The 17,028-nt window shown below is 43.0% G+C and overlaps 1 protein-coding gene across 1 annotated transcript in view; it reads right to left on the bottom strand.

The window, feature by feature from the left end:
* LOC311114174 (uncharacterized protein) overlaps positions 1 to 9,968 on the bottom strand; it is a gene marked incomplete at its 3' end in the record, with an annotated part of 34,324 nt that extends 24,356 nt beyond the window's left edge. Inside the window, exon 1 of the mRNA XM_084189448.1 lies at positions 9,893 to 9,968. The remainder of the gene's footprint in view (positions 1 to 9,892) is intronic.
* Positions 9,969 to 17,028: the final 7,060 nt, after the last annotated feature.

The raw sequence follows: 17,028 nt of genomic DNA, 5'->3' as shown, positions 1-17,028 counted from the left end.
GGTAACTGTTGCTTATCCAAAACACCAGTCATCTGTCCACTTTATTGGAGTATGAACCTTTACTTTGACTAAGAACCCATTTTTCATTTGATCTGTCGAAAACACTAATTTGACCCCTCTCCTCTGCACCATATTGGAGTACAACCGTATTTGTTCTACAGCTGAATACTGACATGCTGATTGCTAGCGATGCTTTTACTACTCTGTTGAATCTCTTGACTGTGTTTAGCAGATGCTTTCATCCTTCCGTAGCTTGATAACTCACTCTGGAAGAGAGCATCTGCTAAATAAATGAAATGTAAATATGGGGTGGGTTACTACTCTCACACATTTAGTAGTGGGTCCATTCTATAGGCCTAAGCCTCTTATGGCCCTGGAAAAACATATCTGTGTCCCAAATGGCACCCTATCCTAAAGTGCACTACTTTTTACACAGGCCATAGAGCTCTGGTCAAAAGTAGTGCCCTGTGTACGGAATAGGGTGCCATTTGGGACGCAATGATGGTCTAATTAGAATGCTGTCAGGCTCAGAGCTGATCCTATTGTCCAGCTAACACCCTGCTATCACTTTATAGTAAACACACCCAGAGGGAGGGTGTGTGTGTGTGTGTGTGTGTATGTGTGTGTGTGTGTGTGTGTGTGTGTGTGTGTGTGTATGGAGCAAAGTCAAACGTTTCTACAAAACATTTCATAACAACAACCAAGATTGTGAACTATTGGTGTCAACACGCCCACTAAAATACTTATATGAGAACAATGTTTGATTAACTGTCTATGCATGATTATATTCCTCCGCTCACTGTGTTGTGACATCATGAGGCATGGATAGTGTAACAATAATATATAGCTTAGGTCTTAACACAGTAACTGCCAGAATAAAGGAAACACCAACATAAAGTGTCTTAATAGGGCGTTGGGCCACCACGAGCCGACAGAACAGCTTCAATGCGCCTTGGCATAGATTCTACTTTGTGTCTGGAACTTTATTGAAGGGATGTGACATCATTCTTCCATGAGAAATTCCATAATTTGGTGTTTTGTTGATGGTGGTGTAAAACGCTGTCTCAGGCACTGCTCCAGATTCTCCCATTAGTGTTCAATTGGGTTGAGATCTGGTGACTGAGACACACACAACCTTTAAACCCCCTATGCTACTTTGACTCCCCTCTTACAAAGTCACTGAGATCTCTTCTTCTAACCATGGTAGACAAAATAATGGGCAACTGGGCATTTTCTTTACATGACCCTGATGGGATGTTTTAATTGCTTAATTAACTCAGGAACCACACCTGTGTCGAAGCACCTGCTTTCAATACACTTTTTATCCCTAATTTGTTTCCTTTATTTTGGCAGTTACCTGCATCTACCATAGCCTACTTATGCCACTGCCAGCATTAATTTCTGATGTTTCTGGGTTGTTAATCTCTTGTGGACAGACACACGTAACATAATAGTATTTTAGCGTCTTTCAACAGACTGTGGGATGCGACGACTAACAAGGAACATTGTTCCGCTGGATTTTCATCACTGATCATTTTGACAAATCACGATTTCGCAGGTGTTCGCATCTTTTGAATTTCGTAAGGGAAGGGGACATTTGGCCCATAGACTTTACAGAAACTTCCAGAGAGAGGTGGGTGGCGCTAAGGCCCTGCTTCCGCTGCTCATTCTAGTATATTTTCTAATATGTCTCCCCCCAGAACTAAATCGTGTAGCTGGCGCAAGGTTTTAGTTCTGCGTTGGCCAGATTAGTGGGTTGGAGATTCAATCTTTTTTTCTGATTGAAAAACACAGCCATACTGCTGTATATCCAGAGCTGTAAAACTCAGTGCCAAGCTCTTCCTAATCCATCCCCAAAGAGCAATAGCTGGCTTTCTAGCAGGTAAACGTTCAATCCCTCAAAACTGCATTATCTGCGCAGCTGAAGTCCATTACAGATTATTATCATAATTATTATAATAATTTGTGGGCCCCAGACAAATTGCTTTTCGAGGGCAGCTCAAGGTTTCTGCATTAGTTTATCCCTCAATCATACCATGAGTACTTTTATTGTAAATAAAAATGCCCCTCATTAGATATTGCTCCTCTCACTTTCAGAACCATGGACAGCGGCATTTGCAACATTCTTATCCAAGTGAATTAAAAATAACCCTAAATTATTTGTCAAGACAGGTACCCCCGAGTGCCAGACCAAATCCAGACCACTTGAGACCCAGACCCAGACCAAGACCCAACCTCTTGAGTTGAAACCCAAAGTATAAAGACCATAACGAGACTAAGACATTTTGTGAAAAAGCAAGACCCAGACCAACCCTCTTAAAACAGCAGAAAAAGAAGGTATTTCCATAAGGAATTTCCTCTCCACTCCTTATCAGTTGTGTCCCAGCTTTGCTTTCTAATCTAAAGACGTGTGCTTTAGTAAGTATTGGTGGCTGCTGCTTGTTGAAGCCTTTATATTAGAAACACACACAGCCAACCTGGCTCCTGTTCAGCAGGCACGAAATGGAAGAAAGCACTCTGAAACAGGAAGCTATACAATCTAAACTTAGTTTTTTGGGAAAAACGTTTTGCTACAGTGTGCCCTACTGAACATGACCCTGACTAAATGCTTTAGCATCCCCACATCCAAAAAGCAACCAAATTATCCCCACAACCAGCAACAGTCAATCTAATCTCGGTAACCCAGAACTAAAATATTGCGTAATTGCGTCAGATGCTGAGAGAAAGGCCTTTTTTCAATTGGATTTGCTCAACTTCTGCATCCTCTCTCCTCCGTCCTCTCTGGCCTCCTTTTGAAAAAGGTCAAAGGTAATCGAGGACAGGCGGCGAGGAGAGGGAAAGTGGATGAAAATGCGCTTGTATTAAATGAGACTCTCCTTCTCCAATCGCTCGTCATCAGGCAAATTACGTTTACAGGGTGGAATCCCAAAATAAATGTATAAATTGATAAAAAATAAATTGAGCTAGTTGAGCAAGACATTTGATAGATAAAAGGATAAGTAGCATATCGTTTTTAAAATGTTTGCATGCTTTTCTACTTCAAGAAAACACTAGCTGATTCAAAGGGGGTGTTGCAGATTTCAAAACTCTCCTGCGAAGGACTCAGGTAGGATACACTTGTGCTTCCTCGCCAAAAGGAGGCTATCGAGGATGGGAGGACTGTCTTCCGTTTGTCTACACTCTCTTCGACCACTTATCGAGGAGGAGAGAGGACGGAACTGAAACTCTCAGCCAAAGCCCCCCCCCCCCCCATCCTTAAAAAACCTTGAACATCTTATAGTCAAATCGTAGTGTAAAAGCAGGTGAGCTGGTTCTACTATTTTTGGCCATTTTCTGGTGTTTTATAGTGGAAAACTGTGTCAACCCTGTTATCCCCTTGTTACCCATAGATAGACCCATAGATTACATAGCATAGATAGCAATGTTTTAAAAGTTCAAATATTGTTGTTAAGCATAACATTTTCCCTCCCTGTTGCTCACAACAAGCTTCCATTCACCCCGTCACAAGGGGTGTTATGGCTGATTTAATGTCAACCTTGTTACGTTCAACCCTATCACTTATATAGTCACTTGTATAGTCATTTTCTTCCTTTAACCTCTTGAGATGGGAACACATGTTTTTTATTAAGTTGAACATGTGCTCTTTATGACAGAATGTTAAAATTAGGTTAAATAAATAGTTATTTTTTACCAAATTACACTGCCCAAAAGGCACTCTATTCCTGAAACAAGCCAAATCGTGAGCAGATATTTATTTTATTTTCAGGAACTGGTGTGTAGGGCTTTTCTGATGTGACAGTGTGTTGTTTTGCCAGAGGTGTTTGATGACTAAACAGAACAGAATACAGCCAAGGAAGCAGTTTAGGCTATTTTGCTGAGTCAAAGTGTGAAGGAGACATACCTTTATGTGAAAGACACTGGATGGACTCTATTACTAAATAATTAATGCAAAGATTGTGTCATGTTCTACTGTGACACGAGCTGAACTAATATTTAGCAATTAAGTATTGTATACAAATGCTAAAAAAAACGGCCATAGATGCTTTTTTGTGATAGAAGACAGCTTGAATATAAACCTCTATTGGTTGAGTAGCATTGCAATCATTCTGAAAGAACTCTACAAAGTCAGACTTGCATAACATTCCTTTCATAAAAGCGGCAAATTATCAATCTCATTCCAGCTAATTATTGCCCTAATACATCGAGGAAATTACAGGCCAGGCAGGAAGCCATTTTGTGCCTTTGCTGCCATGGTGATGGACAAAAAAGGAACGTGTTTCCAAAACAATTGTTTTGCCGGCTCCATCTCATTCCCTTCTCTTTTTAAAAGAGCAATAAAATCCAACTGAAGCCTTGGACTCACCACTCGATAAACACAAGTGAGACGTCTAAGAGTGAGTGGGTGATGGGAAGGCGGGTGGGGGAGTTAGCAACGGCCCTCCACAAAGCGTCAAGGGATAAGAGAGAGAGAGAGAGAGAGAGAGAAGGAGAGAGAGAGAGAGCGAGAGAGAGAGAATCCTACACAAAGAGCTAGCTAAGCCTCTGACTGATGGCTGATGGGTGAGCTACAGGCTGCGTCTCAAATGACACCCTATTCTCTTTATAGTGCACTACTTTTGACCAGGGCGCATAGGGCTCTGGTCAAAAGTAGCTCACTATATAGGGAATAGGGTGCCATTTGGGGTGCACGACAGTAACAGGCTGCCTGGCTGGCTGGCAGAGATGAATTTTTGTGCCCACTCATCGCTGAGTCTCGTCCAGCAGCTCTCAATGTGCTCTTATGCCACCTGAGCGATGTCAGCTGTGAGCATTTGGCCTGGCAGCATAGGCAAGAGGATGTGTGTGTGTGCACTTGTACACTGAGTGTACAAAACATTAAGAACTCCTGCTCTTTCAATGACAGAATGACCAGGTGAATCCAGGTGAAAGCTTTTGATCCATTATTGATGCCACTTGTTAAATCCACTCCAATCAGTGTAGATGAAGGGGAAGAGACAGGTTAAATAAGGATTTTTGAGACAATTGAGACATGGATTGTGTATAGTGGGCATTCAGAGGGTAAATGAGCAAGACAAAATATTTAAGTGCCTTTGAACTATGGTAGTAGGTGCCAGGCGCAGCGTTTTGTGTCAAGAACTGCAACGCTGCTGGGTTTTTTACACTCAACAATTTCCCATGTCATCAAGAATGGTCCACCACCCAAAGGACATCCAGCCAAATTGACACAACTGTGGGAAGCATTGGAGTCAACAAGGGCATCCCTGTGGAACGCTTTCGACACCTTGTAGAGTCCATGCCCCGACAAATTGAGGCTGTTCTGAGGGCAAAAGGGGGGTGCAACTCAATTACATTTTAGTCATTTAGCAGACAATCTTATCCAGAGCGACTTACAGTTAGTGAGTGCATACATTTTCATACTGGCCCCCTGTGGGAAACAAACCCACAACCCTGGCGTTGCAAGCGCCATGCTCTACCAACTGAGCTACAGGGGACTAGGATTAGGAAGGTGTTCCTAATATTTGGTATACTCAGTGTATATACATTTGTGTGTATGTATACATTTGTGTGTTCATGCGTATGTGTGTGTGTGTGTGTGAACCTCAGTGGCAAAATTAGACCATGCCCCATATACTGTATGTAACGTTCTCTGACTCCATGGGGCATGATTCTCCTATAACCCTGCATGCAATGTTGAGTGGGTGAGAAACATTGCTTGCGGCCATTCCAGAGAAGGATTTACATAACGCTGAATAAATGGTACAGATAACATAGAGGACAATGAGAATATGGGCCTAATAAATACAATACTCAGAAAACCAGGAGAAGATCAAAACATTGCCATTGCTCACTAAATGTTTGGCAGCATCCCTAGCAAACCAAAAACATTCCCTGGACATTAGGTAAAATTCCCATTAAAATTCCCTATATCAGTGTGTGTGTGGGTAGCCTTTCAAATACTTAATATTCCAGTCACACATTATATCATAACACTAGCAGCATTGATGAATGGCATGCCCTTGATATGACTAGCCAGAGGACCGGAGGGGTCCATCATTGCCCATAGGGGGTTGTTGGGAGATGAATGGGGGTGAAGAATGAGGGGGTGGACCCATACAGTCATTGGGTGGACCCCCTACTAAATATCACACTACCATAAGTGTGGCTACCTCTTAGCGGTGGTATAGAGCAGGATAATTAAGAGTACTTGATAATTCTTGCCTGTTCTCTGTTTAATCAATTAGACTCCTGATCCATCACCCTGTCATATAACTAACTGGCTCAGGAGAATCTATAGGGGGGACACAGCTCAGGGAGACTACTATCAGGGGAATCACATACTAGGAAGCAAAGCAATGACGGACTGCAAGTGTAAACAAAGGAGTGTACTTTTTTCCCCCCTAGCACTCACACACTTGAGTCAACTAATTGGTCAGCCAAGGCAAGGCAAGTTAACCCCCAACAACAACTGTTCCCTGGGCGCCGATGACGTGGACGTCGATTAAGGCAGCCCCCCCGCAACTCTCTGATTCGGAAGGGTTGGGTTAAATGTGGAAGACACATTTTGGTTGAATGCATTCAGTTGTACAACTACTAGGTATCTCCTTTCCCCCAAATGACGCGGTCACCGTAATAACCATTCGAAAAAAATAAAGAAAGAAAAACGTGCACATTTTCTCCTCTCCTCCGCTCCTGACTGCATGTGCTGCTACTGCAGGGAGGGGGGCGTTGCCTAGGCAGCCGAAGACTTGTTTGCTACAACAATTTGCTTGTTTCAGCAAGGAGCAACAACGTTTCATCACGTTGTAGAGTTCATGTTACAGCAGAAATGGCTGTCCCGTCTTCAGTCAGTTGTTCATAAAAAATAAAAATAAAATGGTTATGATGGTTCTTTTATTTTAATGACGGTCTTCATCCGTAACCGTTGGTTACACGGTTATACAGTAATTGTTCCAGCCCTAATTATTATATTCTTAAAGCTCCAATATGGATGACCCCACCAAATTCACATAGAAATGTGAGTTATAGATATGTCATTTGCGTTGAAAGCAAGTCTAAGAAGTGGTAGATCTGTTCTATGTGCGCTATTTCTATGCTTCCTGTTCTTAAGTTTCATTTTTACGTTTTTTTACTTTCAGTTTTGTACAACAGTTTCAAACAGCTGAAAATACAATATATTTGGTTATTGAAAAGATATTTCACAGCAATTTAGATGGTACAATGATTCACTATACTTGCTCTTTTGTCACATAAACTGAAATTAGACAAACTATTAGAATTTTTGCAAACAGGAAATGGCTGAGCGATTTCTGCATAGTGCATCTTTAAATGGAATAAACACAGACCTTCTAGTGTTGCTAATCCAGATTAGATTAATATCTGTGAGAGGTCAATAACTCAAACACTGACAGTGTGAAGAGGCTGTGGGAAACACACACACATCTCACCTTAATCACCGCTCAATGAAAACACAGTGAGGCAATTGCGATCAACAGGCAGAATTGAACCAAAGTGTTATTGGTGAATTTTTTGAAATGCTGCTAACAGGAGATTACATGCACCTGCGTGCTAAAATCATCTTGATTTCAACCAAAAACCCACAATAATTAAGTAGCAGATGAGCTGATCTCCTGTTGTTGCCGTGTTAAGAAAGTTTGATACTAGACAGTTTGAATTAGGTTCTCTACTCCTGCCCCCAATGAAATATCGACCTTTTAGGGATATTGAAAAAAGGTTGGTAAAAAGGTTGGCAATTAATCTAAAATACTTATTGTAAAAAAAATAGGATTATATTTCATACAAACATTTCATCTTCAATGTCAACATAATTAGAACATATAATTTACTTGATTAGACTACAATTTCATTTGATTATATAACTCAATCATGATTGGCTTGATTTAGTTACACATTTTAGATGTGGACAGTTCAGGGATATTTAATTTTCCCCTCTTGATAATAAATAGCCATACTTTATTAGACAAGTTGTAATTAATGAATTACATAAATTACAAATAAAAAAGTAATGAGTACACCAATATGAGTTTTCCATTCATATAACCTGTTTGATATATTGCCACAGTATAATTGCTGTCTTAAACGAGAAATTAATTTTTTTCAGTTGTACGGTTAAATCACCCCTTAGTCTGCTTAATGACCAGGTTTTATTTTATAGATAACTTAAAAGATAATTCCCTGTAGAGGGCGAAAATGTAAAACTCAGCTTTTAGGGAGCAGGAAATGTTAGAAGCAAGCAATTGAGATCAGCTGTGCGGGTGATTCCAATATTGTTAACAATGATCTTTCTTGTCAGAGTGCACTTACCATACATTTAGATCATTAAAGACACTTAGTGGGATAGCTCAGAGAGAATACTACTGTTGAGAGGCTGCCAAGCTTCTGAATCTGAGACATATAAAAGCAGTTAGCACATCTTGCCCCTCCTTAAAGATCTTGGTTCTGGAACTGAAAGTATGGCTATGTGGCAAATGACACCCCATTCCCTATGTAGTGCACTTCTTTTGATGAGGGCCCATAGGGCTCTGGTCAAAAGTGATGCACTACATAGGGAATATGGTGGCATTTGGGATACAAACTATGAAACACTGACCCAGTGGCACAGGTGTGGCATACTCAGAGTTAATAGCTATCATATAGGGCACAAATGGGACCCAGCTACAAATGTTGGATCTTAATTTGACCAGTATTGTAGCAGCAAAATAATTATTCTGGTTTTAGAAGCCTATTCAGAATGTATATGCAGTCTAAGTTCCAATAATAACAATTATATTACTATAAGTATATACTAAAGTATTATCAAGGCTCTCTATAACTACAGTACCAGACCTAGAATGAAGCCATTTCAGCCATGCACATCCTTGCTTTCACTGTGATTGTTGCATTTGAGGGTCATTCAAAGCGCCCTGGCCTACTCAAATACATCTCAAAGACAGATCTATTCATGTAGCCTTGTCATGTAATGTAGACCTACAAATATGCTGCTGTGTTGACATAACATTCTTTATTTAGAATGAAAGGAAGGACAGCATGTCAGGAAGCCTCTACACTGCATTTTGATGCACAGTGGGTTACTTCGGTTTGTGATTCACAGACCATTCGGCTTTTCTTTTGGTTATAATACTCCGCTACCGCCTAGGCCTATAAATCGGCAGATGCGCTGTTTTTAGACGGTTGGATAAATCGCATCGAAATTTGGATCACCCAATTCTTCTCGTCCAAATTACGCGCAAAACAGCGCCATATCTTGACACTTCATTGACCATGCTGTGGACCAGCATCTTCGACATAGTGCTCGTTGCTAATAAGGGTGGTGAATATGCCTATTTTTGTGCTTTTCAAAATCGGTATATTTCACATAACCTAAACTGCATCGTCATCGTTTTATCCCTCTTAAAATCTACCTGTTATGTTAAATAGGCTATCATTCACATTTCCATACAGAGCTGCTTCATCCCAGTCTGTGCTTTTCATTTAGGCCTTTAGCTCTTAAAACCAGGGTGTAGTGTTAACAAACTGGCAGATACCAAAATGTGTTAATCCTTCCTTTCCTATGCAATCGGATTCGGGATTCCTCCACTGTCTCTACACGCAGGGCCAGAGTAGCGATTGCTTTTTCATATCTAGACTACTACAATAACCTACAAAATATTATTCTGATGTATTTCATTTTGACGGTACAAATAGAGAACACAAGGCATCTTCACTGACACGCAATCCGCCACAGTGCAGAATAGACTAGCCTACCATTTCTGTCTAGTAGGCTAATCCCTTTTTTAGGAAGGAACCATGCACTTCCACGAGGTATAGAACATTGGAAATATGACATGACACAAATAGGCTGTCGAGGTAAAATAAATCTTCCACTGACACCTACCTTCAGTGATGCTGGGGAGAGCGCGCGGCACGAAGGGTAGCGAACGGGGAGTGAGAAATCTCGTAGTGTCATTCGAGTGTGCGTGAGGCTGTGGGCGAGTGAGTGGGAGGGGCATCAATGTGAGAGAATCGCCTCGGTGGATGAGATAAGAGAACGGGATGATAGAGATCTGGATGGTACAGTATAACAGTGACACAACCGGGCCGGTGTTCGGCCGCTGGCCAGGGACATCTCAATGCCCGAGCAGACATTTAACACTTTTCACTGGCAGAGAGAGGAATGTGGCCATTGACTAGCCAGTATTTTCAGAAATAAATTATTATCTGTTTGGTATCCAGGCCTCGATCAGAGCATATAATTAAATGTATATTATGCAGTGGCGATATTAGCACGTAAATCTTGGTGGGGCAAAGTACACAAAACAAAACAACACAACACTAAACAATACATTAATTGCACTATAACAGCGACAAACGGTGCCCACAAACTGTTAGGGCCTACATAAAGCTGTCCCAACAGCAGAGTCCCAACAGCAGTCCCAACACCTTACCACTGCTACACCTGGCTATCAGCTGAGCCTTGTCTTGCAGCAAAACATTTCATTCAGCCTAATTTACTGCCTTAAAAAAAACATAGCTGATGTGGCTGTCTTGCTTAAACAAATGTGGTTTCTACTGACAATTGAGATGTACAAACTATTTTAAGCTTGGAAAAGAGAACCTTAAACCGAGATTTGGGACCACACACCACCTCCACTGAATAGCAGGCTAGTGATTGATTTTCAATGCTTTCAGTTAGCCACTGACTCCTTCCAAACCACTCATTGTTGAATTTGCGATTTCCAACTTGTTGTGTAATGTTTATGTCCAATGGCCGATGTGCACCGATATGTGTTATCTAGAATTTATCTTCATTATTTATCTTCATAGGACAAGGATTAAAAAGGATTTGCCATTAAGATTGTCGACTTGATTCATGATGATGATTGCTAGCTAAGATTTTGAAAGTATGATGTTGACATGATCAGTCCAATCAAAGCTACTGTAGCTTTAACGGGATTTGAGGTCATTTTATCTGTGGCCAATTACCTTGAGCCTTCTTGGATGGGCACTTCTAATGTAACTCTATGGCAGCACCCAAGGGGCTTGAATTTTCGAGCTCTACCCTTAGATTTGGCAGTGACGTAGTGTCCCCATGAGTGACAGAACACTGAGCCAATCACGGCACAACTAGAGAACATTACCAACCCCTACGCCCCGTATTTTCTGCTGGCTGCCCCACCACCACAGAAAGCACTGAGCTAGGCTGAAACACCTGCATTTTAGAGCTGCCTTACTCAAGAAACCAAAAAAGAGACCATGTTTGTATGGAGGCTTCATTAACAATGATTTTTATCTTTTTTTTTATACATTGTTTGCAAACTGATATGTGACACCTATTAATGGCAAAATAACATGCAAAAAAAATGTGGGGGTATTCTTTGTTAAAAATGTGGTGCTCAAAACAGGTGGATCTCAGCCCCACCTGCCCTGAATGACGGGTCACCACTGATATGATGATATATCTCTACGCCCCAGTGTGCCCAGGCCTATTCTTCGTTAACACATAACTAAAATCTTGTGTAATTTGGTCAGAATCTGGCTATGAGGGATTAGCCCAGGCCAGGCCCTGGCACATTTTTTGTGCACACTTATGTTAAGGTGTCCCTTCCATGTACTAAACATTACGTTCTTGTCTTGTCTTGGACATAACAGTCTGGAAGTCATTAGTGGCTCTCATTCTATAACACACTGAAACAAACACAGGTACAAGATCTAAAGGGGAGCTGTGTCATTACCAGCCGTGACCGGGAGTCCCATAGGGCGGCTAACAATTGGCCCAGCGTCGTCCTGGTTAGGGGCTCATCACGCTCTAGTGACTCCTTGTGGCGGGCCAGGCGCCTGCAGGCTGACTTCGGTCGTCAGTTGAACAGTGTTTCCGCCAACACATTGGTGCAGCTGGCTTCCGGGTTAAGCGAGCGGGTGTTAAGAAGCGCGGTCTGGCGCGTCATGTTTCGTAGGACGCATGACTCGACCTTCACCTCTCCCGAGCATGTTGGGGAGTTGCAGCGATGAGACAAGATCGTAATCACGAAATTGGGGAGGAAAAGGGGGTAAAAATTACAAAAATAATAATAATAATTTCAAAAATAAGATCTAAAGGGGAGTCAATAAAATGTTCAATTATGGGTTAGTGAACCACCATCGGGAACCATTCGTAATCTGCCTTAAAGGTGCTTTTAAAGATGCCAATTCCAAGTAGCAAAAATACTGAGAAACAGAGACACCTCATTTCAGATCCAGTCAAAGGTTCTGAACCGCTGTATTCATAGCTGTGCTTTAGTTTTCCTCCATCAGCCCCAATGTATGTGTGCTACTGTATGTACTGAAGAACGGTTCTGCTCAGTTGTGCTGTTGCCAGCCAATTCCCTTTCTGATGGGGATTTAGCATTGGTACACAGGCTCAGTAATCAGGGTTTTGTGTGTGTGTGTGTGTCTGTGTGTGTCTGTGTGTGGGTGGGTGGGTGCGTACAAGTGTGCAAATGTGTGTGTTTGTGCGTATTGGCGTGTGTTTGTCAGTCTTGGATCAATACAGCCAATGAAATGTTGGGCTGGATGGAGAGGAGAGGAGAGGAGAGGAGAGGAGAGGAGAGGAGAGGAGAGGAGAGGAGAGGAGAGGAGAGGAGAGGAGAGGAGAGGAGAGGAGAGGAGAGGAGAGGAGAGGAGAGGGGGTGTGAGACAGACATAGAAACCCCTCACTAACCAGCTCTCCAACTCCTTGTCAGATTAACAATCTTTGGATGTGTCCCAAATTGCACACTATTCCCTAGCTATGTAGTGCACTACTTTTGACCAGAGCAGAGCCCTATGGGCCCTGGTCTAAAGTAGTGCACTATATAAGGAATAGGGTGTAATTTGGGACACAACCCTTGTCATTACCCCTAAATGGCTGGTATGCATCAGCTGCTGGAGTGGGTTCACACAACTACTGAAGGACCTGAAAACAAGATTGGTCATCAAATTTCAAAATATCTCCCAATCTGCCCTGAGCCCTGACCCTGTTTATATCCAAACATCGAATCTGCCTGTTGATGAATGCTCCCAGTCCCAGGTGGCTCTAGTCATTTCATTTCCCATCCTAGCAACATGGTGGCTTGATTACCATATTATTGATTATTGCAGCGACCATACCCACACCCCTCTGTTGAACTGGATGGGTGGGTCTAGGTGGGGGGGGGGGGGGGGGGGGGGGGGGGGGAAGCTGCACTGTGATTGGCTCATATATAATCATCTAAATGATACACGTATTGTATCCTGCCATTGTGTTAGATAAAATACAAATAAATAATACACAATCTTCAATAAAAAGATAATGATCACCTCAATAACTTAATAGTCCAGACTCCTTTTCCTGGAGTGTTTGTAGAGCTATGGTCATCATAACATTGTTAGAGATGTAAGACTCTGTAGGACGTCTTTTAATAAATACAGTGGAAATGGCCTGTCATGGGTAGAGTGATGCTGAATGGAGGGGATGGGCTGGACTAGTGGAAATGGCCTGTCATGGGTAGAGTGATGCTGAAGGGAGGGGATGGGCTGGACTAGTGGAAATGGCCTGTCGTGGGTAGAGTGATGCTGAATGGAGGGGATGGGCTGGACTAGTGGAAATGGCCTGTCGTGGGTAGAGTGATGCTGAAGGGAGGGGATGGGCTGGACTAGTGTGAAGGGACTTTCAGCTGTGACTCAAGCAGCAGCTGCTGGGTGGGACAGCCCAAACTGAAATAGATTCACGGTGGCACAACGTCCACACTATTACACTTGGCATAGAGGGGGAGAGAGAGAGAGAGCGAGAGTGGGAAAGAGAGAGAGCAAGTGGGAAAGAGAGAGAGCGAGTGGGAAAGAGAGAGAGCGAGAGTGGGAAAGAGAGAGAGCGAGTGGGAAAGAGAGAGTGAGAGAGTGGGAAAGAGAGAGAGCAACTAGATAAGCATAGGCAGGAGAGAGAGAGCTAGAGAGAGAAAGAGTATTTGTGTGTGTGTGCACGTGTGAGTAAGAAGAGAGAGAGAGAGAGAGAGAGAGAGAGAGAGAGAGAGAGAGAGAGAGAGAGAGAGAGAGAGAGAGAGAGAGAGAGAGAGCGATAATACAATTAATTGGACCAATATGATATTTTAAGTGCCTTTGTCTCACAGTAGGAAAGGCAGTTTAGACATTGTACACTGTCTCTGTTTTGACTGGATTATGGCATGACTATTCTCTGATGTAAAAATAGTCTTAAATAATGGGTTCCGGGAAATAAAAGCAATCCTACAGAGGGACAATTTTAAATGATATTACTACTTGGGAATTACAATGAGTATCTCTCTATCGGTTGTTCCTGTACTTTATCATCAGACCACCCCAGCATCGATGTAAAGAATAGTAAGATATTACTATTACTGTAGCCTGTAACTTCATGCTAATTACAGTAAAAGTATGTTATATCCAATGTTATTAGTGAGCAGTAGGACCGAATCTTCTGCTATAACCCCATCTCTCTCCCTATTGAAATTCCTGCAGTGTACTAACAACACCCAGTGCTGGCTATAGACTACGGTACAACTGCATCACCTCCAATGAGTTATGGGCTAGCTCTAAACCTCAGACAGCTGTTAGAGCACAGATCAGCCTGCCTGCCTGCCACACCCTCTCCTCCAGACAGACATGCTGCTCCTCTCCTTTATGAATTATCTCAGCTATTCCACCCTTCTTCCTCCTCCTCCCTCCCCTCCTTACCATCCCTCAATCCCTCCAAACATACGCACGTCTGCACGCCCACACAGACAGACAGACAAACACACGTGGATACACACACACACACGCACACGGCAGCTGGCCAAGGTCAGTTGGCTGTCCACAGTGTGTGTGTGTTTCTGAGATGCTGAAACATGAACACCATCTCTATAAACAGTAGAGTCAAATCAGAATAGTTTTCAACAGTTATTTTGTAATTGGATCCTGTCAACTGTGATTCCATGGGGGGATTTACTGTCATCTGTCTGTTCCAAGTATACAGGTCAGAGAGTTAAGGGGGAGGGTGGTGTGATATTGTTTATTTTACAATCACAAGATAAATACGTTTAAAAAGATGTGTGTTATCCAGAGCCATATACTGGAAATACAACTCTGGTGTTAACCATGAGTTAACCATGAGTTAACCATGAGTTAACTATTAGTTCATCATTAGTTAACCATTAATTAAACATTCGTTAATAATTAGTTAACCAGTAGTTAACTATTAGTTAACCATTTGTTTTGTAATCTGAAGTCCTTTCTTCTGTAGAGAGTGTCACTGACCGAAGTGGGTGTTACTCATGGAGATTCTTAAGTCACAGGATAGAATATGCCCATTGTTCAACTGTCCCAGGGTCTCATTTATGAAATGTTTTTTGTTTTATACAACATTTCTGTGTACAATATTTTCTTAAAATATGAGAAAATCCGGTTTATATAATGGATACACCGATGAATGAAGTGATGTTGTTCACAAATAAGCATTTATAAATCACACAATTTCATTCAATATTTTCACACAATTTCATTCACATCGTTGCTATGGACAGTTTTATAAATGCGTCTCCAGGACCCTTATGCTGCTGTTTCTGAGTTCAGATCCTATTGACTGTTTGTATGGTCTTGTCCCTCTCTAAGGACATCTCTACTCCTGTTTCCATCATATGAATTCTCTACTGACTGGGCCCAGCCCCTCTGATTGACGTCAGGACCTGGGTAGGATTTGTGTGTGTGTGTGTGTGTGTGTGTGTGTGTGTACGTGCATGTGTGTGTGTATCCGTGTGTGTGTGCCTGCCTGCATGTGTGTATGCATACTTTAGTGTGTGTGTGTGTGTGTGTGTGTGTTTGTGTGTGTGTATGGTGCAGGGCAACAGATCAAAGGGACCGGACCAGAGGAGACCCTCCCTGCACGTGTCGACTGCAGGGGAGCAGAGGAGACCCTCCCTGCACGTGTCGACTGCAGGGGACCAGAGGAGACCCTCCCTGCACGTGTCGACTGCAGGGGAGCAGAGGAGACCCTCCCTGCACGTGTCGACTGCAGGGGAGCAGAGGAGACCCTCCCTGCACGTGTCGACTGCAGGGGACCAGAGGAGACCCTCCCTGCACGTGTCGACTGCAGGGGACCAGAGGAGACCCTCCCTGCACGTGTCGACTGCAGGGGACCAGAGGAGACCCTCCCTGCACGTGTCGACTGCAGGGGACCAGAGGAGACCCTCCCTGCACGTGTCGACCGCAGGGGACCAGAGGAGACCCTCCCTGCACGTGTCGACCGCAGGGGACCAGAGGAGACCCTCCCTGCACGTGTCGACCGCAGGGGACCAGAGGAGACCCTCCCTGCACGTGTCGACCGCAGGGGACCAGAGGAGACCCTCCCTGCACGTGTCGACTGCAGGGGACCAGAGGAGACCCTCCCTGCATGTGTCGACTGCAGGGGAGCAGAGGAGACCCTCCCTGCACGTGTCGACTGCAGGGGAGCAGAGGAGCAGATCAATAACCTGGCTCTGAATTATTAATCAGACTTTATAATGCTGAAAAGACTGATGATGTCTTTATGAGGACTGGGATTTTACCAGAGTTATAAGTTAATGACACTACGGCACTTAACAATGATTAAAAACCTAACGGCATGCTCTATAACGACTCGATGTCTGTGTCCCAAATGGAAACCTATTTCCTGTAGTGCACTACTTAGACAGGGCTTATTCCCATAGCCTGTAGAGTCAATAACTTACAGTAACGGTACTGTAGAGGACAGTGGGTTGTTATGATTGTAATTGAGCACTCAATACACTGTGTGGATCTGAGTGAGCTTTACATTACATTTTTTAAGTCTTGTATTTGAATGAATAGCAAAGGCATGGGCTCTTTCTCAATCCATCTTTCTGCAATTCCTCGCTTCCTATCTCCTTGCCTCCTTTTCAACTGTAATGGAGGAGAAGGTCCAAGGTCCCTCCCCTCAGACCTTCTCCTCCAATGCCTTTTGAGAAGGAGGTGAGGAGAGAGGATGTGAGGAATTGAGGAAAGATTAATTGAAAAAGAGCTATGGTGATT

Source organism: Coregonus lavaretus, assembly GCF_964263955.1.
Source record: "Coregonus lavaretus genome assembly, contig: HAP1_SCAFFOLD_4143, whole genome shotgun sequence".
In the NCBI taxonomy this organism is placed as follows: Eukaryota; Metazoa; Chordata; class Actinopteri; order Salmoniformes; family Salmonidae; genus Coregonus; species Coregonus lavaretus.
The sequence above is the reverse complement of the archived record's forward strand: the minus strand, read 5'-3'. Positions and strand labels throughout refer to the sequence as shown.